Consider the following 14,632-nt stretch of genomic DNA (forward strand, 5'->3'; position numbering starts at 1 on the left):
AAGAAAAACTCCTTTCAAAAAGGCTTTGCAAAGTTTGTGGGACATTAGGGCAGATTCAGAAATGCCCACATGAAAATTAGAAATAGCTGCCAATTGAACCTTAAGAGTAGATGGAGATGAACCTGCATGGAAGAGTTCAGCTAGAAAATCAAGGACTAGTTGGATGGAAGCGGTGAAAGGATCTATGTCCTTTCCTTGTGCCCAATATGAGAAGCGATTCCACTTACTCAAATAAATCTTTCAGTGGAAGATTTATGGGAAGCTATCAATATATCTCTAACCGAGTGAGATAATTGAGGAAGCCTGGCTACGGTTGGAACTAGAGGAACCAAGCAGTGAGGTTCAGAGAGGGAGGGCGATGAAACTGACCCGACTGGTGGATCAAAAGATCTGGAACTAGGTCCAGATGCCACGGTCGCTCAAGAGAAAACGATGTAGAAAGGGGAACCACACTTGTCGAGGCCAGTAAGGAGCAATGAGGATCAATGAGGCCTTCTGAGCGATAGCTTTCTGTATTACTTGAGAGATCAGGGGGAAAGGAGGAAATGCATACAGAAGTCCCCGGGGCCAAACTTGGACTAGAGCGTCTCTGCTGGGTTGGCCTGGTAAAGGGAATAGAGTGAAGTATTCTCTGCACTTGCTGTTTTGGGGAGTAGCAAAAAGATCGCAGCAAGGCTGACCCCACTTGAGAAATATCTCTCTCACTACAGAGTCTTTCAGAGACCACTCGTGAGGCATGAGTATAGCTCTGCTCAACTTGTCCGCAATGTGATTGGACTTCCCGGGAATGTGCGTTGCTATCAGAAAACGCTGAGAAGAAATCGCCCATTGCCACAGTCTGAGTGCTTCTCGACACAGGGGGTATGATCTGGTTCCGCCTTGTTTGTTGATGTACCACACTACAGACATATTGTCTGTCTGGATTGCAATCGTTCCCAAGGGAAGAGAGTCTTGAAGGGCTTGCAACGCTAAAAGCACTGCTCTCATCTCCAGAACATTTATGTGCAAGTGGCATTCGTTTGGTTGCCATGTGCCCTGGACTGTCCTGCCCTGATAATGCCCCCCCCCACCCGATCAGGGAGGCATCCGTTGTCAGAGTAGCAACTGGAGGAAGTGGAACAAATGGTCTTCCCGACAGGAGCTGGGGGGAAGACATCCACCACATGAGATGCTTTTTGCACGCTTGCGTGATCATAATGGTGTGAGACATTGGAAGTTCCTGGTATGACCATTGAGAAAAAAGCATCCACTGAAGGATCCGCATGTGGTATCTGGCCAATGGGAGGAGAGGTATGGCCGCTGCCATGATTCCCAACACCTTTAGAACTAACCTGGCTTTGGCTCTGTTGTTGTTGAGAAGAAGTGACACCAATTTGTGAATGTCTGATATCCTTTGGTTCGTTAGCGTTGCAGACATGTTTATAGTATCTAAATTTGCGGCTATGTAGGTAATAGTACGACAAGGCAACAAAACAGACTTTTCGCAATTTATTGAAATACCCAGTTTTTGACAAACGCGAAAAGTATAATCTCTGGCCATCAGAAGGAGATGCTTGGTGGGAGCTGTGAGAAGCCAGTCGTCCAAATATGGAAACACCTGGAATCCTTGTCGTCTCAGGTGAGAAGCTACCACTGCCATGCATTTGGTAAACACCGGGGCAGTGGTGAGACCAAAGGGCAGGGCCCTGAATTGAAAATGACTGGTTCCCAGCCTGAAGCGGAGGAATCTTCTGGGCGTCTGTTCATTTTATGTGATAGTACGCATCCTGAAGGTCTATAGAGCACATCCAGTTTCCTTTTCCCAATAGGGGAAGAATGGATTGCAGCGTGACCATCCGAAATCTTGTTTTCTTGACTGATCTGTTCAAGATACTGAGATCCAAAATTGGTCTCCAGTCCCCTGTTTTCTTTGGAACTAAAAAGAACCTTGAGTAGATTCCGGATCCTTGTTGGTCTGCTGACACTGGCTGAATTGCTCTTTTGCAAGCAGTTTTGAAATTTCCAAAGCTGCTATATCCCTTTGAGCGGTGGAACATCTGGAAGGGATTTTTGACTGATTTGGAAAAGCGAAGAAAGGGGATAGAATAGCCTTGAAATGATGGACTGTACCCATTTGTCTTGAGTCAGGGATAGCCAGGCTTCTGGGTACAGTGACAATCTTCCCCGACTGCCTCCGAAGATGGGCAGTCGGGCAACACCTCAGGGATGCTGAAAGGGCTTGTCAGGAAAGGCTTCCCGATTGCCCTGGTTCTGCGGACCCCCTGCCCCTAGGGCGGCGTCTACCATTGTTATTCCCACCTCTGCCTCTGGTAGGAAAAGCGACTCTGTCGTCAGGCGAAGTCCCTTGAGATTGTTTACGGAACCACATCTTTCCACCCTTCTGGCCTTTGGGGTAAGGCCTAGAAGGAGTCGAAAACGGACTCCGGCGGCAGAAAGGGTCTTGCCATCAGTCTCGCACCTAGTCAGGGTTTCTTTCACTTGAGGACCAAAAGAGATGATCCATCAAAGGGAGTTCGTGAAAGACGTCTTGAAAGGTTCCATAAAGTTGCATAGCCGCATCCAGGCGTGCCTACGTAAGGCTACCCCTGTTCCTGCGGCTCTGCTCGCTCCATCGGCCGCATAAGAGAGGAGGCGCATGGAGGAGTTGGAAATGGAATTAAGGATAGCCAGCTGCGTGTTCATTTTCTCTTGGAAACCCGCAGCTGTAGGGTCCTTCAACATTTCACTCACTTCCTTGATCAAGTCCCTTTGAAGACGAGTGAAATGGCACAGGTAATTCAGCGAACGCATGGTAAATGTCGCTGAGGAGAACATCCGCTTCCCGTACCTATCCATGGACCTAGATTCCTTGTTAGGTGGATGGACAGGCACTGAAGGATCAGCCAGTTCCTTCTTTGTGGCGGCAGCTACCACCATAGCATCCACAGAAACTCCTTTTGATAAAAATTGCTTGTCTGATGGAGCTGTGATGAATTTGGAGGGTCTCCTGGGGGTGGGGTCCACTGAATCAGGAGCCGTCCATGCCTTCTTAGCAACCACCTGCATGAGGGGGTCGAAGGGGGGGGACACCCAGGAGGTGGAAGGACGAGAGCCAAACGCCTCAAGATACATAGATTCGTCCTCCGAAGGGTTGAGGGCTGGCCAATTTCCCCTCTGTTTAAGGATCTCCAGAATGTCTGCAAATGAGACATCTTCAGAAGGGGAACGGGGAACCCTCAGAATCATCCAGATCTGTGTCCGACGTGATAGACTCAGGTGAGTCAATGTGCTTCCTCTTGCACTTCCTCTTCCGAGGGGGCTCTTCTGCCAAATCAGGAGAGGCCTCGGAAGAGGATGAAATTCCCAAAGGGGGCTCCTGAGGAGCTGGCTCTCTGTGGTCCGGGATGAGGGAGTGAGTCGACTTACCCTGAGGCAGCATAGAGGGAGGGGCTGACGGAGCCGACTGTGGAGTAGAGCCAGGCTCTAACACACTCCGCATGACCTCGAATGCACCCCTGTCAGGCAGAGCCAGAGGTCCCCGCTCCGAGGAGCTAAGGACCCCCCTCGGCACCGACAGTGATGGCTCCGAGGCCGATGTTGGAGCCGAACTCACCAGCGCCGAAGCACCGAGAGGGAGAGGGGGGTCGGACAAGGGTCCGATGCCACTCACCCCCTCGGAGCCGACGAGGGAGGTCCGGCGCCGAGATTCCTCCACGGAAGAAAGCGGAGCCGACGACGGAGCCGAAGACAATTGTCTCAGCTCCGAAGTGACCACAGTCTCGGTTCCGACACGACCCGGCTCCGAACTCAAAAGAGTCGAAGGAGGAAAGAGTTGATGGACCGGGGCAGGCACCGACTGATGAGTCGGGCTCTGAAGCATCTGGGCTAGTGCCTCGGACTTAAGTAGTCGACTCACCACCCTCTGAAGGTCATGATCGGAAAGCCTCGATGACCTAGAGGAATGAGACCTTTGGCTCCGTTCAGACAGCAGGGGAGATCCTGGAGCCGAATGAACGGAGCCAAGAGAAGGTGACCTAGACCTCTTTCTGGTTGTCGGCTCCGAAGATCTTGTCGGAGCCGACACGGGTACCTCGATAACCTCGGCTCCGGCCGGAGCCGAGGAAGCCACAGAAACTGTGGACTGAGTCTTATCGGCTCCAGCCGGAGCCGATAAAGGCAAAGGTTGAACAACCTGAGGTCTCGGCTCAGAAGCCGGAGCCGAAGACCTCGATGCCTTAGAGGGCTTCCCTGTTGAAACTGACAGGGAATCCTCTGGTTTTAACAAGCCTCTCAGAATCAACTTGTTTTTTCTCTCCTGCAGGACCCTGGGGCTGAAGCCATGGCACACAGCACAGGAGTCCTGCAGGTGCAAAGGCCCCAGACAATAGACACAAGAAGTGTGAGCGTCTGTCAGAGACATTTTCTGACAGCACGCATCACACTTCTTGAATTCAGAGACCTTTGCTTCCTTTGACATTTTCCTAACTGACAGGTGTACACTAACACACACCCAAACACACAGTTATACCCTGTCAGAAAAAATTATTAATACTAAAAATAATAACAATTTTAGTAAAATACTAATAATTAAGCACAAAAAGGTTAAAGTAACTACACAAACACACCCTAGGGAAGGGAGGGCCAAAGGCCCAAGGGAAGAACCAACGGTTCTTTTAATAAGAAAACGGGGAAAAAATAGGGTCGGGGATAAAGATCTATATCCTACACTAATTTAGGAAGAATTAAAGTTAAAAGGGGAAAAAAGAGTAACTTTTTGTATAAAAAGCTAACACTCACCAGGAACCGGTAGAAGCAACCAACCTCGAAGCTGTAGCGGCAAACGAGATCTGGGGTAACTCTCGCCTAGCATTGTGGGATATAAGGGGAGCCTCGAGCCGGTGGAACCAACTCTCGAGCTTTTAGAGTGGCCGAGTCGGAGCCGAGGTCGGCTCCGAACCCATCCAGCAAGAATGAAGGCGAGATAGACAACTTAACATTCATATTTTATAGCTGCAAATACTTGAACAGCTTGGATGACTAAAAAAAACATGATGAAGGTGGCAAGAAAATAGAAGACCAATAACTTTTTTAAACAGTTAAAAGGTTTTGATGCCTCAACTGACATCGGAACTAGATGCATTTCTGAATCAAAGTTCAAAGAAATGAAAGTATGTACTTCCTTAGCAAAGACTGACCGATTTAAAATACTTACATTGTTTTACTAAACCTGCTAATGTCTAGTGAGAAAATAAACATTTCAGTACAGTATCCTTCTGATGATAGGTAGGCTCTTGCACTTCCTAGTCTAACACAAGCAAGTAAATAAAAGCACAGAAACAGTAAAAGGGATAAACAGAGGAAGACCAGCAAAGATCAGTTTTTATGTTTCATTTGAGCAATTTTTATTCCAGTGAAAATACTACAGTCATGAATTGAGACTATACTGGGACTGGAAAAGCATAGCATTTTCATGGAATTTAGCATTTTAGGCCAGAGCACTCATTCATCACATCCTTACTTCTCATATCTACTTCTTAAGATATTGTCAATTTGCTTCAAGTGTTCTATACCTACAATCTGTTTTAATTTTGCGTGTGTGTGTGTGTGTGTGTGTGTGTGTGTGTGTGTGTGTGTGTGTGTGTATATACAGAGAGAGATAGAGATGCATTAAAATAATAAAATAATGGCAATGACTGGATTTTACATTTAAAAATCTGGTGGATAATTCCTGGCTTTCATTCTTAATAAAATGAAATTTCATTTCCTAATAATTATAAATCTATGCCTCTGATTATAAAGAGATCCTTGCAGCAAGAATATTATATAAAACTAAGACACATCCAGCTACCCACATCAAACTGTACCTTTCCTCTGAAAATCAACACTTGAAGTAAATACATTTTAAAGGGTATTAGCAATGATGCAATGCCTGGGCTTAGACTGATCTTTCATGCCTTTATACCAGGCAGAAGAGAGACCCTTCCAGAATCCATAGAGGGAAAGAGACCATATCACTGACACAAGGAATTGTGAGGGGGAGGTGTACTACACATGCTTCAAGAGCAAGTTGTACTGTTCCAGTAAGTATTCCTTAACAATTACACCACAGTGCAAGAACGCTACTGAAATGTATATAAGATCCAGGACTAGAATCAAAACAGTGATCCAGAAGCATTGCCAAAGCCTGTTCCTTCCCCAGAAACCACATATACACTATAATGGTTTGTTAAAATATACAGAAACAGGCACTCAAAACAGTGGTGTACACATTTTCAGCTAAGATGCTACAAAAACAAGTCCTGAAAGTAGCCATTTAAAAGTAAAATACTCATATATAGCATTATTCAAATCAAAACTCATGACTGAATAAAACTACCAAAGTTATCGATGAAAAACACAAGATATTCTCAGAACGGTTCCTATTACCAATGCATCCCACAAATATCCCAGAATTTTCCAGCTCAAATGCCAAACACATTAGCAACTTTGGTTTTGATATCAAAGGCTAAATGGTTGGGTAGAGGTTATGAAAACCTATAGTGAATAAAATAAAACTGTACACTGCAGTGAAAATCAAAACATTCTGGCATTCTTTTGTGCTCGTCACGGCATTAGCAATGTCCCTGCCCATTTCCTGAGCTAGAAAAAAAAACAATGTAACGGGGCAACAACTTTGAAAATGCTACTTGCATATTGAAAACAGCTCCCTCTGTTTATTAAAGGAGAAAACTGTTTATCCCATCTTCACTATCTTAGACCAACAGAAGAGTACCCTGAAGTTCTTTAAACACTTCCATGGTACAGAATATTCTCTATATGTTCTGTCTCTGATGAAAGTATGACCAGCAGATAAAAGCCTGAGTATAAGTGAAACCAAGCACTAGCTTTGTTATTTTAGGCTTGTCTTGTGACTGACAACCAGATGATACATTCTTACTCTCCAAACTAAACCGGTCAAATTTGTTTTTGCTTGTAAGTCACATCCTTGACATATAAGCACTGTGGGATCACTGTTTGTGCAAGACAACTGCACAGTGCTTTGGGGAGTTTCTCCTTTCCCCACTGCTGTGTGACCATAGAGTTAATACATATAAGTTGGGGAGTACAGAGCACCAGTTCCCAACATGAGGAAGGCTTGCCTCCCATAAAATGCTTTATTTCAATTCATGCAGGTAGTTTGAAGGTAAACTGTGCTCTCAGTCACTTGTGACTGAGCAGATGGTTTTCAAGTGACTGTTTCTTAATCTTTCATAGCAGAAGGATTACTTTTTCATTCTACTGAAAACCAAATAAATGGCCTGATCCTAAAGAACCATTTCAGCCACAAACCAAGTAAAGATGCATTGAACACGTATTCAAAAGACATGCAACACACTGATACAATTATTTACAAGTTCCCATGAATTACTAATATAGGTGCACTCATAAGAGTAAGAGAAATCACGTTATCAGCAGTTATAAGTCATTTAATGTGTTACTGAGGTTCTCTGTAGGTATGTGCGGAAAGACAGGAGGTGCATTTCACCTTAGTTTTAGAGTTCATCCTTATCATATTAACAAATTGTGCAATAAAGTAACAGTATTCTTAGACCAGAGTCCAAGAATTAAGGAGGCTTTATCTCCTGCTTTGGATTGTGGTTTGTGCAACAGTGACATTAAAAAGTAATCTGTAATAGATACGACTGTCACTGAAAGTTGGACTAGCTGGAAGTGGTGAGCAAAAGAGGACTATATTCAAACAACAGGAAGTAAAAGCCATACACACCTCTAGCAAAGACGAAGACACAGCTGGCTTCTATTAGGCAAGTGCTGTGATGCTTCTTCACAATATAGAGTGAGAGAGTTGAACAAACCGGCAGACTTGGCTACAGAGTGTTTGAAGGGTAGCTATTTAGCAGGGCATAATCCATTTTTGAAAGAAACAACAAAAACTACAGTTGCATAAGTCCAACTTGTCTGTAACAGTAGATAAGTGAATTTCACACTGCCTCAGTGGCATATGGGTTCTGTGCCTGCACAAACCTACACTGGCAGCTTTCCAGAGGTCAGAATCTCCTTCTCTGACTTTCTGTGATAGGGAATTGGCTAAGCCATCCCATAAGAGGAAGCCTAACCTCTTTCACAGAAAGTAAGTTGTTCAGGCTTTTAGTGCTAAGTAGGACGTACCAACAAAAACAAAAATAACTATTTGAAACCAACCAATTCACAGCCAAAAACACCAACACAAATAAACAAGGGGAACTAACAATACAATAGGGTTGGATATCATTGAACTATATACAAAATAAAGGGGTAAGTGGGTGGATGCTGCCATTAAAGCAGTGTGAAATTTGAACATCTACTGTTACAGATAAGTGGGACTTATGCAACTGCACTATGTTCATCATTCACACTGTTATGCATAGACACCCAAGGCTTACCTTAACTGGGAGTAGGAAGGAAAAGCACCCAGGAGTCCCTGGAGAGCAGTCCTCACAAAAATCTGCTCTGGAACTTGAAAAATAATCCAGTCTGTGGTACTTTGCAAACGTATGGAGAGAGGACAAGGTTGCTTCCTCTAGAATGCTTCTAGAGTCCACTCCTATCTAATATGCCACCAAAGAGGATAAGGGTCTTGTGGAATGTGACTTAACCCTGCCTAAAATAGATTTACCATGGCGGAATTAAAAACACAATATCAGAGGACAACCAATGAACAATCATTTGTTTAGAGGTGGATTGACCTTTCTTAGTTCCAGAATAGGAAATAATCAGCTGATCAGCATTCTTGAAGGGCTTAATTCTGTCAATAAAGTACCCAAGCTGCCTGTCTCCATCCAAAGTATGCAGAATTTTCTCTCCCTTGATTTTAACTTCCAAAAAGAAAAACTGCGAGATTGATGGCTAGATTCAGGGTAAATTCTGAAAGGACTTTTGAAAAGAAAGGAGGACAGTTCATGGGCTGGGAGGTTGGCATAATGACTTAAGGTGTTTACCTTACAGATACAAGGTGCAGGGTTTGATTCTCACATGGGGTAATTGGCTAGGCTTAAAATGGCCCACAAGGGCAGTTAGCCTAGTACTAATCTATGAACCTGAGACTCTATAAAACAACCCTATCCGTGTGAAAATTGGATAAGGCTAGCTCACCATAAGAGCTTGTTGCTCAGAGACTCACCTTGCAGAGCAATAAGTAAAATAGTTTTCCAAGTAATGAACTTCAAAACAGTCTGAAAGGCAAGTTCAAAAATAAATAACGCCAATATTTCAATAATGATGAGATCCCAAGGTGGAGGAGGAATAATTTGCTTTTAAGAGGGTCTCAAGTGCAACATTCATAAAGTGTTTGACCATAAAAAGAGAAAAGAGGGGGATTCATGGGCAGGTAAGCTGGGATGCCCAGAAAATGTACCTTGATAAATGTATAAAATAAGCCATCTTTGAGAAGCTCTCACAAATATTTCAAAACTAGAGAGGAAGACACCTTACTGTGCCCCCTGATATCAGTTAGGCACCACCTTGAAAACTTCTTCCACTTGTAAACACAAGACTTTCTATTTGCAGGTTTTCTTGCCTCCTTCAGTATCTGCTGCACATCCTCAAGGAACCACTGAGTAAAATTTATCAAGACAAAATCATCCCGGCTGTCAGTAGTAATTGCTCTAAGTTAGAGTACTACAGTCACTCCTGACACTGTGTGAACAGATCCAGAGTGTGAGGAAGACTGTGATAACTGCCCTTGGCTAATTCCACTAAAAGGCACAAAACTTGCTTATCTATGAAAAGGGTGGAAACACATAAAGGAATATTCCCATCCATGGGAATGAGAATACGTCTATCCTTCAAGCATGGCTACAAAGATGTCTCAAACACAATTTTTCCGACTGTCTATTTTGAAAGCAGGTGATTACCACTACTGAAGTGTTCCCCACAGATGGACAAAATCCAGGTAAACCTCTACCCTGAATTTCCACTCATGAGGGTCTGCCGCAATGTACGAAGCCTGAAGAGGCAGAAAATGCAGTAGAGCCAGTTCCGAAAGATGGTATGACCTTGTACTTCCTTGTTTGTTCAGGAATCACAAGACTGTGATATCTTTGACCAATAAAAAAGGAACTGGTAACCATAAAACATGAAAAAAGTACAGTTGCATAAGTTCTACTTAGTAACAGTAGATATTTGTAGAATACACTGCCTTACTGGCATATGGGTGGTAGTGGCCTGCTAATCTCGTTCTGTCAGTCTGTCAAAGCTCAGAACTCCTCCCACTGCTTGTCTGTCAGTGAGAAAGACCAATTACCTGGCAGGACCAGGACAGCCCTTCACTCTCACAGACAGGACCTTTCAGTTTTCAACGGTCCAACAGAAAGAGCAGATGAGAATACAACCTTTGTGAACACTTACTACTCCATACCAAATGCTACATATACGACAACAAAGGTTGCTACACAAAAACACACCAAACTTTCAAAATAAACTTTTAATCAACAGAAATAACAACTGCTAATTACTAGCGGTTCTGGCAGCTCTAGGTAATGACAGAAACTGCACTAAAATGGCCTTAATGCACAAACTCATTTAAAGAAGTGGAAACAACCACATTTTAAAGGGGTTAAAAAATGCACAGAAACCCAAAAGAACTTAAACTAATCAGTGTCAGACTTACAGTGTAAGAGAATTCACACTAAATGTATATGAATATTTTACACAAGAAAAATAATAAGCAAATCAGTAAAATACACTATTCAAGCACTGACAGAAAAAAACAGAGGGAGGAAATAAAACCCAAAAGCAGTTTCTTATCTGAGCTCTACAGCTGATATCACCCAGCAAGATAACCAATATCCCAAGAGATCTTTCTCTGACTGTGGCACAAGAAAACTTAAAGGGTCATGTCTGACTGTGTGAAGAGATGAACTGGTCACTCACAAACAGGCAGTGGGAAGAGATTTGTTTTACTCTGACAGACTGCCAGTGGAAGGGTAGCAGGGCACAACTACCCATACGTCAGTAAGGCAGTGCATTTGTTGAACTTGAAACACTGCTAACATTTCTTTGGTATTTGCCTGCTTTGTAACATTTGAAGGACCCCACCTGCCTTGCACTTGAACTCCACCCCTGGACACTGCACCCATTCAAAATTTGACAAGTTCATCCAGACTGACTGAATTGGGATCTAGAGGGAAAAGGGTAGGTACAGATATGATTCCTCCCACCACTGATACCTGAAACTCTGGGATGCAGGCCCTTGGTCCAACAATTTTTTAAGTATCACTAAATCTTTCTCATGTGTAGTCTGGCTAGTCATGTCATGAGGATCACTGATGCCAAGAGACCTAGAATTTTGAGAGACTGTCTTACTGAGGCAGCTTCTTGAAGAGAGAAATACAAAATGTTATGAAAAGTCAGGCCTTTGTCTTCTGGTAGACCGACCACATTTTTTTATGTCCCTCATACACCCTAGGAAGACAATTCTTTTAGAAGGTATGAGACAGTACTTTTGTAGGTTCAACTAGAAGTTGGGAACAGTTGGAATGTGATAATAAGCATCCTTCAGATGTAAAGTCATCATGAAAGTGTTCCTAAAGAAGGGACTTTTTGGTGGGTGAGCATTTTAAAATTTGGCACTTTCAGAAAACTATTTAGGTACAACAAATCTAACAGTGGTCTCCATTATAGCTCCTTTTTGGTAACCAAAAGTATTCTAGAGTAAAATTATTTTCCTTTTTGTGATGTAGGAACTGGTTCTATGACATCCTGCTTGCAACTTGTGAAAGAGTACCACAGAAAACAGACGTGCCTGATCTGGCGGGTGTGGTGGGATCACCCTGAAGGAAAGAGGATTTTCTGTCCACTGCCAACAGAATCCTCATGTAATTATTCTTAGCACCCACTTGTCAGAGATTACCTGTGACCAGACCACTGGGATGAGTGAAAGCCAGGAGGAAGGGGAAGGGAAAAGGGAAGCAGGGTCATAAAGAAGGGATGGGATGCTCCAAGTCTTGGCATAGTCATTCTTTAGCAGGGGAATTATATTTTTCTTCTGGGAAAGGAACCCCTTTTATTTGGTTTGGAAGCATTATCCTCCTGCAGTTTCCCCTTGATACCCTCACTCTTGTTAGACTGGGATTTTTGTTTGTTCTGCCCTTTAAAGTTGCACACCTTGTTAGGGGAGGATTTGGGAATATGAAACATCCTACATACCCCATGCATCAAATTCCCTCTGTCCCCCGTTCGAGAATCTGAGTAGAATCAGAGCCAAACACAAACACAGAACTTAAAGGAACATTCAAAATCTAGAAATGGTGTCCGCACCTTTCAAGATTCTCCTCAGATCATGTTTCGAAACTTGATTCACATTAGAAACAATCTCACTCATATAACACTTCTGTAAAAGGGGCAATGTTACAGCAAAGACATCTAAAGTGTAAACACATTGCAAAATACATTTCTACATGAAGCCCTGATAATTTTAAATTATAAAAGACTAAATTACTAGACTTAGCCAATGTTTTTATGGAGATTCTAACCACTTCCTAATTTTAGCCACCAGTGTAGGGTTAGAAGAAGCCAAGGCTCTTTTGTTAGAACTGGCAGCTGGAGAAACTACAGCTATGTCAACTGACAATGCAACAAAGACATCTGCAAGATCAGGGTACAGCTTCTATTTACTTGAAGCCTTTTAGGAACTGGTTCACAGTTTTATAAACATCTTCTGTGGCCGGTAACACAGGTGGAATAGCTAAAACACTTGGAATACTATCCTCAATAAGATCACAAACTATGCCAATCTTTGGCATAGCTCCCAAGTGCTTTCAGGCAAATACTTCTCTAAACCACCTGTGGAAACGTGAACACTTGCTTGGGTTTGTGACCCTGTTCACCCCTCCAAAGAATAAGAAGAGATGGACGCAAGTTGTTCAGTAGTGTCTGCATCAGAGTTCCCATTAAAATCTGTGGCATTAGAATGATCTCTAGAAATGGTAGCCCCACAGTCATTCTGAATAGGAGCATAGTCTCTGAGATTAACAAACTCTAAAACACTGTAATAAGTTGACTATCTGTCATGGTGAGGTTTTTGTTTCTTCTTACTATGAACTTCACTAGGAAACAAAATATCTGGGGACAGAGTATTATGTCTGACAAGTGGGAACCTCTCCTACACCTAAAGGGTTTTGATCTCCTGTACCTTGACCAGGTAATTGAACAGTCCTAGAGGATGGATCTGGCCACCATACCACAGAGGGCTGGGAGCCTATACCAGAGAATGACAGGGAAAAGGTAAGTAGTCTGTAGGCCAGCTTAAGGCAACAACAGATTAACAAAACATAGGCTGAGGCATGTGTTTGTTGGCTTCTTTCTTTTTAGATGCAAATGGATTTTATGAGGGAGAGACAAACGAGTATCCAACAAGTTAGGGGAAAACCCCTGCCAAAATAATACACTGACAATATTAAGGGCTGACTAAGGGCAGCAATAGCAGAAAATATAAACTGTCACCACACAGCAGATAGAGCTAAATTGATAAAAAAATAGCAGAAACAGTTTAAGTTATGCAAGCCTTGTTCTAAAATCTGCACAGTTAAGTAAACAGCATACACAGCTACAGTACCTGGTAAAATTCAAGTGCCCAAATACTGCAAAAAATATATATATCCCCTTAAATGAGACAGAACATAAAAAAAGCATTTACTTAGAGATTCCCTTGTCAGAAATGTAAAAATCTCCACAGAAAATCCAAATAAAATAAAATAATCTTCAGTAAAATTGTGATTTAATGATAAAACTGGCTGTAGCAGTTCATAAATCAGCAATAAATACTTTATAATGAAAAAGTCAAAAAGGCAATATTTTCCTGTCAGGGCTTCCAAATGAAGTAAATAAATAAACAAGAAGCTTAGTGTTCAGCTAACACCACAGAACTTGAATGGACAATTCCAGAGTCAAATTCTGAACGAAAGAAACTTGCCCTGATACCTCCCAGTTGTCACCAATCACTTACCACTTCATCATCAACCCTACTCCTGGTTTCAATTTATTTTATGCAGCCCTGTTTACATTCTCTCTGGTGAACATAATTAGCAATATTCAGTTCCTGTCAAAGCTTTCAGTCCCCAATTACTGGGTTACTACATTTTTGAGCGTGTTTGTGGTGGGGGTGGTATGTTAAAACTCTGTGTTTACTTTTTATGAACTCATCAAAAAGCTTATCTTAATTGTGCAGCTCTTTACTTCATTTATTTATTCTGTATAGCGTAACTGAGCAGTATACTCAAAACAGTATAGTTTAGTGAATTCATACTAAATCTTGGCAGTCTATTGAGGTAGTCCCCTTACTCCGTAGTACAGCAATCTCAGAATTAGTATGCATAACTATCACAGGTTCACAGGTTGCCGTACTGTATAGCCCTCATTGTGACAGCAAGTTTTGGACTTCATTGTTTAAAATGAATATACTGCTTGCATCACACACTTTTCTTTTTTTAATGCATATCAGAAAACCATTACACTTGGCTAGTATTCAAAGATCAAAGATCAAAAATCAAAAACAAAAAAGACTGCTTCTACTACTGTTCGAAACTTGCATCATTCTGATGGTTTCTACAGAGCAAGTGGCAGTTATGCATATCATCATAGCACTTAGCCAGCATTCAGAACACTGCACAAAATAAAA

At 42.6% G+C, this 14,632-nt stretch overlaps 1 protein-coding gene across 3 annotated transcripts in view; it reads right to left on the reverse strand.

Moving 5' to 3' along the window:
• Positions 1 to 14,632, reverse strand: part of GTDC1 (glycosyltransferase like domain containing 1) — a 3,282,804-nt gene that overhangs the window by 1,905,234 nt on the left and 1,362,938 nt on the right. The window lies entirely within an intron of this gene.

Source organism: Protopterus annectens, chromosome 6.part0 (genome assembly GCF_019279795.1).
Source record: "Protopterus annectens isolate FY-2018-M chromosome 6.part0, PAN1.0, whole genome shotgun sequence".
NCBI classification, from domain to species: domain Eukaryota; kingdom Metazoa; phylum Chordata; order Ceratodontiformes; family Protopteridae; genus Protopterus; species Protopterus annectens.